Below are 11188 nucleotides of genomic sequence, written 5' to 3' on the forward strand. Positions count from 1 at the left end.
TTTCCAGCCCAGAATCCTAGTTGCCGGCATTCTCCCTCTTTATGTAAACCTTGTAAAATAATAGAGAATAGGCATAAGTATTGTGACATAATGTGTAATAACAACCCATAATGCAATAAATATCGATATAAAAGCATGATGCAAAATGGATGTATCAACTCCCCCAAGCTTAGACCTCGCTTGTCCTCAAGCGAAAGCCAAAATCGAAAAATATGTCCACATGTTTTGAGATAGAGGTGTCGATAAAAAATAAAATACGGACATGAGGGCATCATGATCATTCTTAGAACAACGACTTATATAATTCTTGTCATATGATCTCTTATGCTAGAGTAACAATTAAATCACAATTTCAAGTATGAATCATAAACTTCATTGAAAACTAACAAATTATAATCTCAGTCATTGAAACAATTGCAATTTATCATAACATAGGAAAGATTCAATATAAGAGCTTTTCAGCAAGTCCACATACTCAACTATCATATAGTCTTTCACAATTGCTAACACTCACGCAATACTTATGTGTATGGAGTTTCAATCGGACGCAAAGAAAGATAGGGGTAATGTCAACAATAATAGTTCATGAAAACTCACATCCAATTAGCCATATATACCCGGATATTTCCAACATGTTGTGCTTGCCAAAGGATAAAATGTAAAAAGGAAGGGTAAGGAACACCAAGACTCTTATGTAAGGTAGGAGATAGAAGTAAAAGATAGGTGATACGTCTCCAACGTATCCAAAATTTTTGATTGTTCCATGCTATATTATATTATGTTTTGGACATTATTGGGCTTTATTATACACTTTTATTTTATTTTTGGGACTAACCTATTAACCGGAGGCCCAGCCCAGAATTGCTGTTTTTTTGCCTATTTTAGGGTTTCGCAGAAAAAGAATATCAAACGGAGTCCAAACGGAATGAAACCTTCGGGGACGTGATTTTCGGAACGAACATGATCCAAAGGACTTGGACTCTATGTCAAGACATCAACCAGGAGGCCACGAGGTAGTGGCGCGCCCTCCACCCTCGTGGGCCCCCTGTTGCTCCACTGACGTAATCCTTCCTCCTATATATACCTACGTACCCCCAAACTACCAGATACGGAGCCAAAACCCTAATTCCACCACCATAAATTTCTATAGCCGTGAGATCCCATCTTGGGGCCTTTTTTGGAGCTCCGCCGGAGGGGGCATCGATCACGGAGGGCTTCTACATCAACACCATAGCCTCTTCGATGAAGTGTGAGTAGTTTACTTCAGACCTTTGGGTCCATAGTTCTTAGCTAGATGGATTCTTCTCTCTTTTTGGATCTCAATACAAAGTTCTCCCCCTCTCTCGTGGAGATCTATTCGATGTAATCTTCTTTTGCGGTGTGTTTGTTGAGACCGATGAATTGTGGGTTTATGATCAAGTTTATCTATGAACAATATTTGAATATTCTCTGAATTCTTTTATGTGTGATTGGTTATCTTTGCAAGTCTCTTTGAATTATCAGTTTGGTTTGGCCTACTAGATTGATCTTTCTTGCAATGGGAGAAGTGCTTAGCTTTGGGTTCAATCTTGCGGTGTCCTTTCCCAGTGACAGTAGGGGCAGCAAGGCACGTATTGTATTGTTGCCATCGAGGATAACAAGATGGGGTTTATTTCATATTGCATGCGTTTATCCCTCTACATCATGTCATATTGCTTAAAGCGTTACTCTATTCTTATGAACTTAATACTCTAGATGCATGCTGGATAGCAGTCGATGTGTGGAGTAATAGTAGTAGATGCAGGCAGGAGTCGGTGTACTTGTCTTGGACGTGCCTATATACATGATCATACCTAGATATTCTCATAACTATGCTCAATTCTGTCAATTGCTCAATAGTAATTTGTTTACCCACCGTGAATACTTATGCTCTCGAGAGAAGCCACTAGTGAAACCTATGGCCCCCAGGTCTATTTTCCATCATATTAATCTTCCAATACTTAGTTATTTTTATTGCCTTTTATTTTACTTTGCATCTTTATCATAAAAGTACCAAAATATTATCTTATCATATCTATCAGATCTCACTCTCATAAGTGACTGTGTAGGGATTGACAACCCCTTATCGCATTGGTTGCGAGGATTTATTTGTTTGTGTAGGTGCGAGGGACTCGTGTGTGGCCTCCTACTGGATCGATACCTTGGTTCTCAAAAACTGAGGTAAATACTTATGCTACTTTGCTGCATCACCCTTTCCTCTTCAAGGGAAAACCAACGCAAGTGCTCGAGAGGTAGCAAGAAGGATTTCTGGCGCCGTTGCCGGGGAGGTCTATGCAAAAGTCAACACACCAAGTACCCATCACGAACCCTTATCTCCCGCATTACATTATTTGACATTTGCCTCTCATTTTCCTCTCCCCCACTTCACCCTTGCCATTTTATCCTCCCTCTCTTTATCTATTTGCCTCTTTTTGCCCGTCTCTTGTTTGCTCGTGTGTTGGATTGTTTCTTGTCACGATGGCTCAAGATAATACTAAATTGTGTGACTTTACCAATACCAACAACAATGATTTCCTTAGCACTCCGATTGCTCCTCTTACCGATACTGAATCTTGTGAAACCAATACTGCTTTATTGAATCTTGTCCTGAAAGATCAATCCGTCGGCCTTTCTAGTGCAGATGGCGCTACCCATCTAAATAGCTTCGTTGATTTGTGTGATATGCAAAAGAAGAAAGATGTGGATAATTATATTGTTAAATTGAAGCTATTTCCTTTTTCGCTTAGAGATCGTGCTAAAGCTTTGTTTTCGTCTTTGCCTAAAATAGTATTGATTCTTGGAATAAGTGCAAAGTTGCTTTTATCTCTAAGTATTTTCCTCCCGCTAAGATTATCTCTCTTAGAAACGATATTATGAATTTTAAGCAACTTGATCATGAACATGTTGCACAAGCTTGGGAGAGGATGAAATTAATGATACGTAATTGCCCTACTCATGGTTTGAATTTGTGGATGATTATACAAAAAAAATTGTCGGATTGAATTTTTCTTCTAGAAATCTTTTAGATTCGGCCGCGAGAGGCACTTTTATGGAAATCACTTTAGGAGAAGCTACTAAACTCCTAGATAATATTATGGTTAATTATTCTCAATGGCACACTGAAATATCTACTAATAAGAAAGTGCATGCGATAGAAGAAATTAATGTTTTGAGTGGAAACATGGATGAACTTATGAAATTATTTGCTAATAAAAGTGTTTCTTCTGATCCCAATGATATGCCTTTGTCTACTTTGATTGAGAATAATAATGAATCTATGGATGTGAATTTTGTTGGTAGGAATAATTTTGGTAACAACGCGTATAGAGGAAATTTTAATCCTAGGTCATATCCTAGTAATTCCTCTAATAATTATGGTAATTCCTACAACAATTCTTATGGAAATTATAATAAGATGCCCTCTGATTTTGAATCTAATATTAAAGAATTTATTACTTCGCAAAAGAATTTCAATGCTTTGATTGAAGAAAAATTGCTTAAGACTGATGAGTTGGCTAGGAACGTTGATAGAATTTCTCTTGATGTTGATTCTTTGAAACTTAGATCTATTCCACCTAAGCATGATATCAATGAGTCTCTCAAAGCCATGAGAATTTCCATTGATGAGTGCAAAGAGAGAACCGCTAGGATGCGTGCTAAGAAAGATTGCTTTATAAAAGCGTGTTCTTCTAGTTTCCATGATAATAAAGATGAAGATCTAAAAGTTATTGATGTGTCCCCTATTAAATATTTGTTTTGAAATATGAATTTTGATAATGATGGGACAGAATATGATCCACCTTTACCTAGACGACGTTCCAAAAATTCGAAGTCGTTAGATCTTGATGCTAAAATTGTTTAAAGTGGGATTGAAGGAGTCAAAACTTTAAATATTAATGAACCCACTATTTTGGATTTCAAGGAATTTAATTATGATAATTTCTCTTTGATAGATTGTATTTCCTTGTTTCAATCGGTGCTAAATTCTCCTCATGCTTATAGTCAAAATAAAGCTTTCACTAAACATATCGTTGATGCTTTGATGCAATCTTATGAAGAAAAACTTGAGTTGGAAGTTTCTATCCCTAGAACACTTTATGATGAGTGGGAACCTACTATTAAAATTAAAATTAAAGATCATGAATGCTATGCTTTGTGTGATTTGGGTGCTAGTGTTTCCACGATTCCAAAGACTTTGTGTGATTTCCTAGGCTTCCGTGATTTTGATGATTGCTCTTTAAACTTGCACCTTGCGGATTCCACTATTAAGAAACCTATGGGAAGAATTAATGATGTTCTTATTGTAGCAAATAGGAACTATGTGCCCGTATATTTTATTGTTCTTGACATAGATTGCAATCCTTCATGTCATATTATTCTTGGTAGACCTTTCCTTAGAACGATTGGTGCAATTATAGATATGAAGGAAGGGAATATTAGATTCCAATTTCCGTTAAGGAAAGGCATGGAACACTTCCCTAGAAATAAAATTAAATTACCTTATGAATCTATTATGAGAGCCACTTATGGATTGCCTTCCAAAGATGGCAATACCTAGATCTATCCTCGTTTTTATGCCTAGCTAGGGGCGTTAAACGATAGGGCTTGTTGGGAGGCAACCCAATTTTATTCCTTGCTTTTTGCTCCTGTTTAGTAATAAATAATTTATCTAGCCTTTGTTTTGGTTGTGTTTTTTGTGTTTAATTAGTGTTTGTGCCAAGTAGAACCTTTGGGAAGATTTGGGGAAAGTCTTTCTAATATTGCTATAAAAACAGAAACTTTAGCGCTCATGAGAATTGCTGCCATTTTTATTTGGAAAGCGCTATTGTAACGCCCTCGATGCGGCTATATCTCCCACGTGTCGAAGCACGACTTAGAGGCATAACCGCATTGAATGTAATATCGCAATTGAGGTAATGTTCACACAACCCATGTAATACATAAGGGAAAGAGATACATAGTTGGCTTATAATCGCCACGTCACACAATACATGAATATAACATTACATCAACCAGATACACACGAGGTCCGGCTACGGAACCAAAATAAAAGAAGACTACCCCAAATGCTACACAGATCCCCGATCGACCCAACTGGGCTCCACTACTGATCAACTGAAACGAAACAGCGTAATGGACACGATCTTCATCGAGCTCCTCCTTGAGCTCGGTTGCGTCAACTGCACAGTATCATCGGCACCTGAAACTGGTTTTGGAAGTATCTGTGAGTCACGGGGACTCAGCAATCTCACACCCTCGCGATCAAGACTATTTTAGCTTATGGGTAGGAAGGGTAGTGAGGTGGAGCCGCAGCAAGCACTAGCATACGCAAAAGAGAGCGAGAAGAGAAGCAAGGCAGGATCGAGAACTAATAATGATCAAGAAGTGATCCTGAAACAACTTACGTTCAAGCATAACTCCAACACCGTGTTCACATCCCGGACTCCGCCGAAAAGAGACCATCACGGCTACACACGTGGTTGATGCATTTTAATTAAGTCAAGTGTCAAGTTCTCCACAACCGGACATTAACAAATTCCCATCTGCCCATAACTGCGGGCGTGGCTTTCGAAAGTTCAAACCCTGCAGAGGTGTCCCAACTTAGCCCATCACAAGCTCTCATGGTCAACGAAGGATATTCCTTCTAGCCGGAAGACCCGATCAGTCTCGGAATCCCGGTTACAAGACATTTCGACAATGGTAAAACAAGTCCAGCAAAGCCGCCCGGATGTGCCGACAAATCCCGATAGGAGCTGCACATATCTCGTTCTCAGGGAACACCGAATGAACACTATGTACAGCTAAAACCAACCCTCAATTTTCCCTGAGGTGGCACTGCAAGTGGCTCTGTTTCGGACCAACACTCAGAGGAGCACTGGCCCGGGGGGTTTAAAATAAAGATGACCCTTGAGTCTGCAGAACCCAAGGGAATGGATATATATGGTGGTAGGTAGGCAAATGGTAAAACCAAGGTTGGGCCTTGCTGGAGGAGTTTTATTCAAGGCGAACTGTCAAGGGGTTCCCATTATCACCCAACCGCGTAAGGAACGCAAAATCAAGGAACATAACACCGGTATGACAGAAACTAGGGCGGCAAGAGTGGAACAAAACACCAGGCATAAGGCCGAGCCTTCCACCCTTTACCAAGTATATAGATGCATTAATGTACAAAAGATATTGTGATATCCCAACAAATAAACATGTTCCAACAGGGAACAAACTCTAACTTTATCTTCACCTGCAACTAGCAACACTATAAGAGGGGCTGAGCAAAGCGGTAACATAGTCAAACAATGGTTTGCTAGGACAAGGTGGGTTAGAGGCTTGACATGGAAATATGGGAGGCATGATAAAGCATGTGGTAGATATCGCAGCATAGGCATAGCAATAGAGCGAGCAACTAGCAAGCAAAGATAGAAGTGATTTCGAGGGTATGGTCATCTTGCCTGAGATCCCGCAAGGAAGAAGAACGAGTCCATGAAGAAGACAAACGGACGATGTCGAACGGATCCTCACAAACACGACGTTACCGGGACCAACCCGAAGAAGCAACACCGAAAAGAAGCACACAACATAGTAAACAACCAAGACATAAACATGGCATGGTATGCGGGATGCGGTATGCGATGCATATGCATGTTACGGAAAGGAAAGATTGAACCTGGCCTCAACCTGTAAAACCAAGAGTGCCACTGGAAAGAGGAGTTGATTTCGGTCAAAATCGATATAAAGATTACCGAAATCGGATGCACGGTTTGCAAATGCCAAGCAAAACAATAATGGCGCGAAGCTGCGATTAACAGCATGAGGCCATCTAAATGCAACAAGAACAACAAGCTACTGCACTCTAACATAGCAAAAAATACATGGCAGGGATCCAATCAATATGCTTGACAAAAGATGAACACTGAGCTACGGCTAAATCACACAATAGCAGGTTCAAACAGGCATGGCAAAAGTGCAAAAGATATCAGGTTACAGACTTAGTGAAAATAACAACATGGCAGGAATTTAACATTAGGAAGCAATGTTTAGAGCAATATAACAACATGCTATAGGAACATATCATGGCAAAGCAAGGCATGGCATGAAGCTACTCAAAGCATACAACAAAAGTCCCTTACTGACCATAAGCCAAAAGGGATCAGAAAATACAATTGCAACCACGCGAACATAGCAACTTATCGTTAACAAATTCAGACTTAGCAGAAAACTGGAACATAGCAAAACAGATATTAAGTAGGCATGTTTACGAGCTCGATGCACTCACCACAAAGCATTGCATGACAAACTAAGCATACACCCAGCAAGTAGACATGGCATAGAAGCTAAACATGGCAAGAACAACAACAAAGCATGCATGGATCAACTACAACAAGCTCGGCAAAATCGCTAAACATGTTAACAATCTGCCAGGAACATTTTATAGCAAAAGTAGAGCCCAATTAACTCAAGCTAGGGTGCTCCATAAATGCAAACAAAGACATGGATGGATAGAGCACCACAATATCAACAAAACATCCTTGCTGATCATGCTCAAAAGAGTCACGGATCACTAGGTATCAACATGAACACATGGCATAAAAATAATGACAGGGCAGAGACTTAGAATATTTCTAAGACCCTGAAATCAGCAACATTGCGAGAGCTACTTTGCATGCTTGTGCTAGTCACCACAAAGATCACAAAAATACATGGCATACACCCCTGTAAATATGGCATGGCATACTTCAAAACTCATGTAGAGCTCAAGATCATAGCGTGCACACATTAATCATGGCAAAAATGACAAAAGTGCATTTGCTGATAAGAAACTGAAACTAACAGAAACTAGCACTCTTCCAACAGCATTTAGGGAATCAATATGAGCTCAAATGAACATGATGCAATGAGATGAAATGAAGTACTCGACGAGACAAACATTTCCATATGCTACACGCGCGAATCGGAGCGACGGTGATGAAGTTATGATGTGATGAAAAGTGCACAAAAACTAGGGTTAGGAGGGAAAAAGTCAACCGTGCGGATCTCAGATCCAGATCGGGCACTGTAGCTGCACGAGAAACGAGGATGGTCGGTGCCGGAGTCGAGGTCGCCGGACTTGGCGCTCGCTGGAGAAGAGCAGGGCGTCGCCAGAATCATCGGGAATCGCTGGAGTCATGGAAGGAGGCGGCGGAGGAAACGGTCGCCGGCCTCGGGCGGCGCGGGCGGAGGCGGGCCGCGGCGTCGGGCGTCGCCGGCGACGAGGTGGCGCAGGGCGGCGCCGACGGACTTGGGCGGCGCGGCGAGGGAAGAAGATGGCGGCGCTGGGGCTGCGGGGCGCGACCCGGATCGGCGGCGGGGAGGGCCGCGGTTGGGCTTCCCGGGCCGGCGGCTGGGGAAATGCGGCCGGGCCAACCGCGTCGTGACACGTGGCGGCGGCGAGGCAAGCCGGACATGTCCGTCCGGACGGAATTTTGTCTGGCGGCGCGTGGAGAGTGTCGTAGAATTGTTACGGCAGATGTCCTAGTGTGAGAACTTAGTCGTGAGGCCAACGCATCTATGTGGTAGCTTGAGAGGGGTTGAGTGGAATCGAGAAACGCAACACAAGACAAGGATTTAGACAGCTTCGGGCCCCGGGAAACATCATCTGGTAACAACCCTACATGTTGTTTGAGGCTAGATCTCATTATCATCACGAGGGAGTCGCCGTAAACCGGCTCTCCTATAATTGTGTCTAGCCCTAGAGATTGTTGTTTGCCTGTCCCTCTTTGGGGAGCCCTGCCCCACCTTATATAAGTTAAAGGGGCGTGTTACATGTAGAGTCCATCTCGGACTAAGACTTAAACTATTTTAACTTCCCTTCTTGGGCTTCTTAATGTCTGTCGGTTTAATATTATCTGCCGGTTTAACATTGTCTGCCGGTTTAACATTGTCTGCCGGGTTATGATTGACTTAACACCTGCCGGTGCTACCATCTGTCTTAACTCTGCCGGTTTAACACTCGCTGGTTTACCATCTTTCTTAGTCATATGTCTTGACTCTCTGTCTTGACTCTCTGCTGGTTTACCATCCGCCGGTTTACCAAGTCCCAGCCGGTTTACAACTCTAGCCGGGTCATACCGCGGGGTATATTCCCGACATTAGCCCCCAGTTTAATTTGGATTTATCCATGTTAAACTGATCCATCTTTAAATCCTTGTCATTTACTTCTAGAAAATCCGGGTCAATAGGCCAGCTTCATAATCAATTTGTTGACATTGGTTTGTCATAGAGAAATATTGTGAAGAATAACTTCTTTGACTCGGCTCCCAATGACTTAACAAAAATATTGGTCCTTGAAATCCTCATCTGATCTTCAGCCGCCGTAGAACTTGCCGGTTTAAGAATGTAGAACTTTGCCGGTTTAAGAATGTAGAACTTTGCCGGTTTAAGACTTAAACTTGCTGGTTTACAAATATTGATGGCACCAGGTCATAATTGTAGTTAACATCCAGCTTGAAAATATACCTCTTATATGCCCATCACTTGTAGCCCCCAAGTCTTAAGAAGGTAGCATAGCAACAGCTTAAAACTTGCTTCAAATACGACTGTCACAAGCTTGAAGAAATTCCGGTTGTTCATCTCAATCACCAGTCCGAACTGAGTATTCCATATATGTAGCCCCCAAGTGCCGGGTTGTCATGCTTCAGCAACCTGGGACTTGAAATTGCCTTATGCTTATAAAAACTTCAACCAGTATAGCCCCCAAGGGTCGGGTCATTATGCAATAATGAGCAGGGACTTTATAGATATGATCATGTAGACTTGAAAAGCAACGTGTAGCCCCCAAGGGTCGGCTCAGTAAGATAATATTGAGCTGGGACTTTATGTATATCTCATTGAGAATAATATTATACGATGTAACCCCTATCATGGGGCTTGAACCCACGTCCACAAGGTTGAGAGCTTTGTGCTTTACCAACTGAGCAGTGGATCCTTCAATAATAGATGAAAATTTGTGTACCCTGAATTGTTGACAGGAGCAATTGGTAGCCCCCAAGGGCCGGCTCATTACGATTTGATGAGTCGGGTCTTCAATAAGTGAGCAAACAATGACTTTGCATTAGCCCCCAAGTGTCATGGTGCATGCTTGCAGCGACATGAGACTTGTGTATTTTATGTAATCCCAACTTGAATAATGTAGCCCCCAAGTGCCGGATCGTAAGCCTGCAGCGACTCGGGACTATTCCTTCCATTGTATAATAAATCATATCCATTGATAATATGATAGCCATTGCGCTAAAGCGACTTTGAAAACCTTAATCATAATACTGGTTATTGATAACCATAATAAAAATCCAGCCATGTTGGCTATTTGAATAATATACCCAATGATTTATAAGCGCATAATTCCAATGGCGCAATCCAAATATATACTGGCGACTTATAGTCCAAAGCCAGGCCGGGTCAATAAACACCGGTGATTTGTAATTATGCTTTATTCAACCTGTTTCTGCATACAACAAGTTTAAAGTGTCCTGGCGGTACCGCCGGACGGGTCATAATGCCCAACATATAACCCGGGTTTATAACCATGGCTGCACTTAAAAATAATCAAATATGAAATAAATCATACCTGTGACATTGAATCACATCATTGGTTTACCAACTTTTTTAGTAAGGGTGATAACCCAAATCTTGAGTATGATAATTCCTTCCATATTGTGCCGGTTTATGAAAAAACCGTACCGGGTTGTGATAAACACCGGATTAACCACATATAATACTGCCGACTTATAGTCAAAACCAGACCGAATTAATGAACGCCGGATTAGGACTGATCATGTACTGACAACTTGTAGTTGAAATCCGAGCCGGGTCAAAGACACCGGTATATCCATGCACATATGCTATGATGATATAATGATGATGTATGATGTAATATATGATGATATATATGTATGATCAAGAGGGTTTAAGCTATGGTTCGGATACGACCAGAGCCCTCATGTAGTCATAATTGTGGCATTGCGCCGATCAAAAGGTGTAGCTATGGTTCAAATACGACCAAGCCCCCAAGTGATTTCCCTGGTGCCCTTATGCTGATCAAGAGGTGTAACTATGGTTCGAACCCATAGCTCCCAAGTGATTTCCCTGGTGGCCTTATGTCTATCAAGAGGTGTAGCTATGGTTCGTATATGACCAAGCC

Source organism: Triticum urartu, chromosome 5 (assembly GCF_003073215.2).
Source record: "Triticum urartu cultivar G1812 chromosome 5, Tu2.1, whole genome shotgun sequence".
NCBI lineage: Eukaryota > Viridiplantae > Streptophyta > Magnoliopsida > Poales > Poaceae > Triticum > Triticum urartu.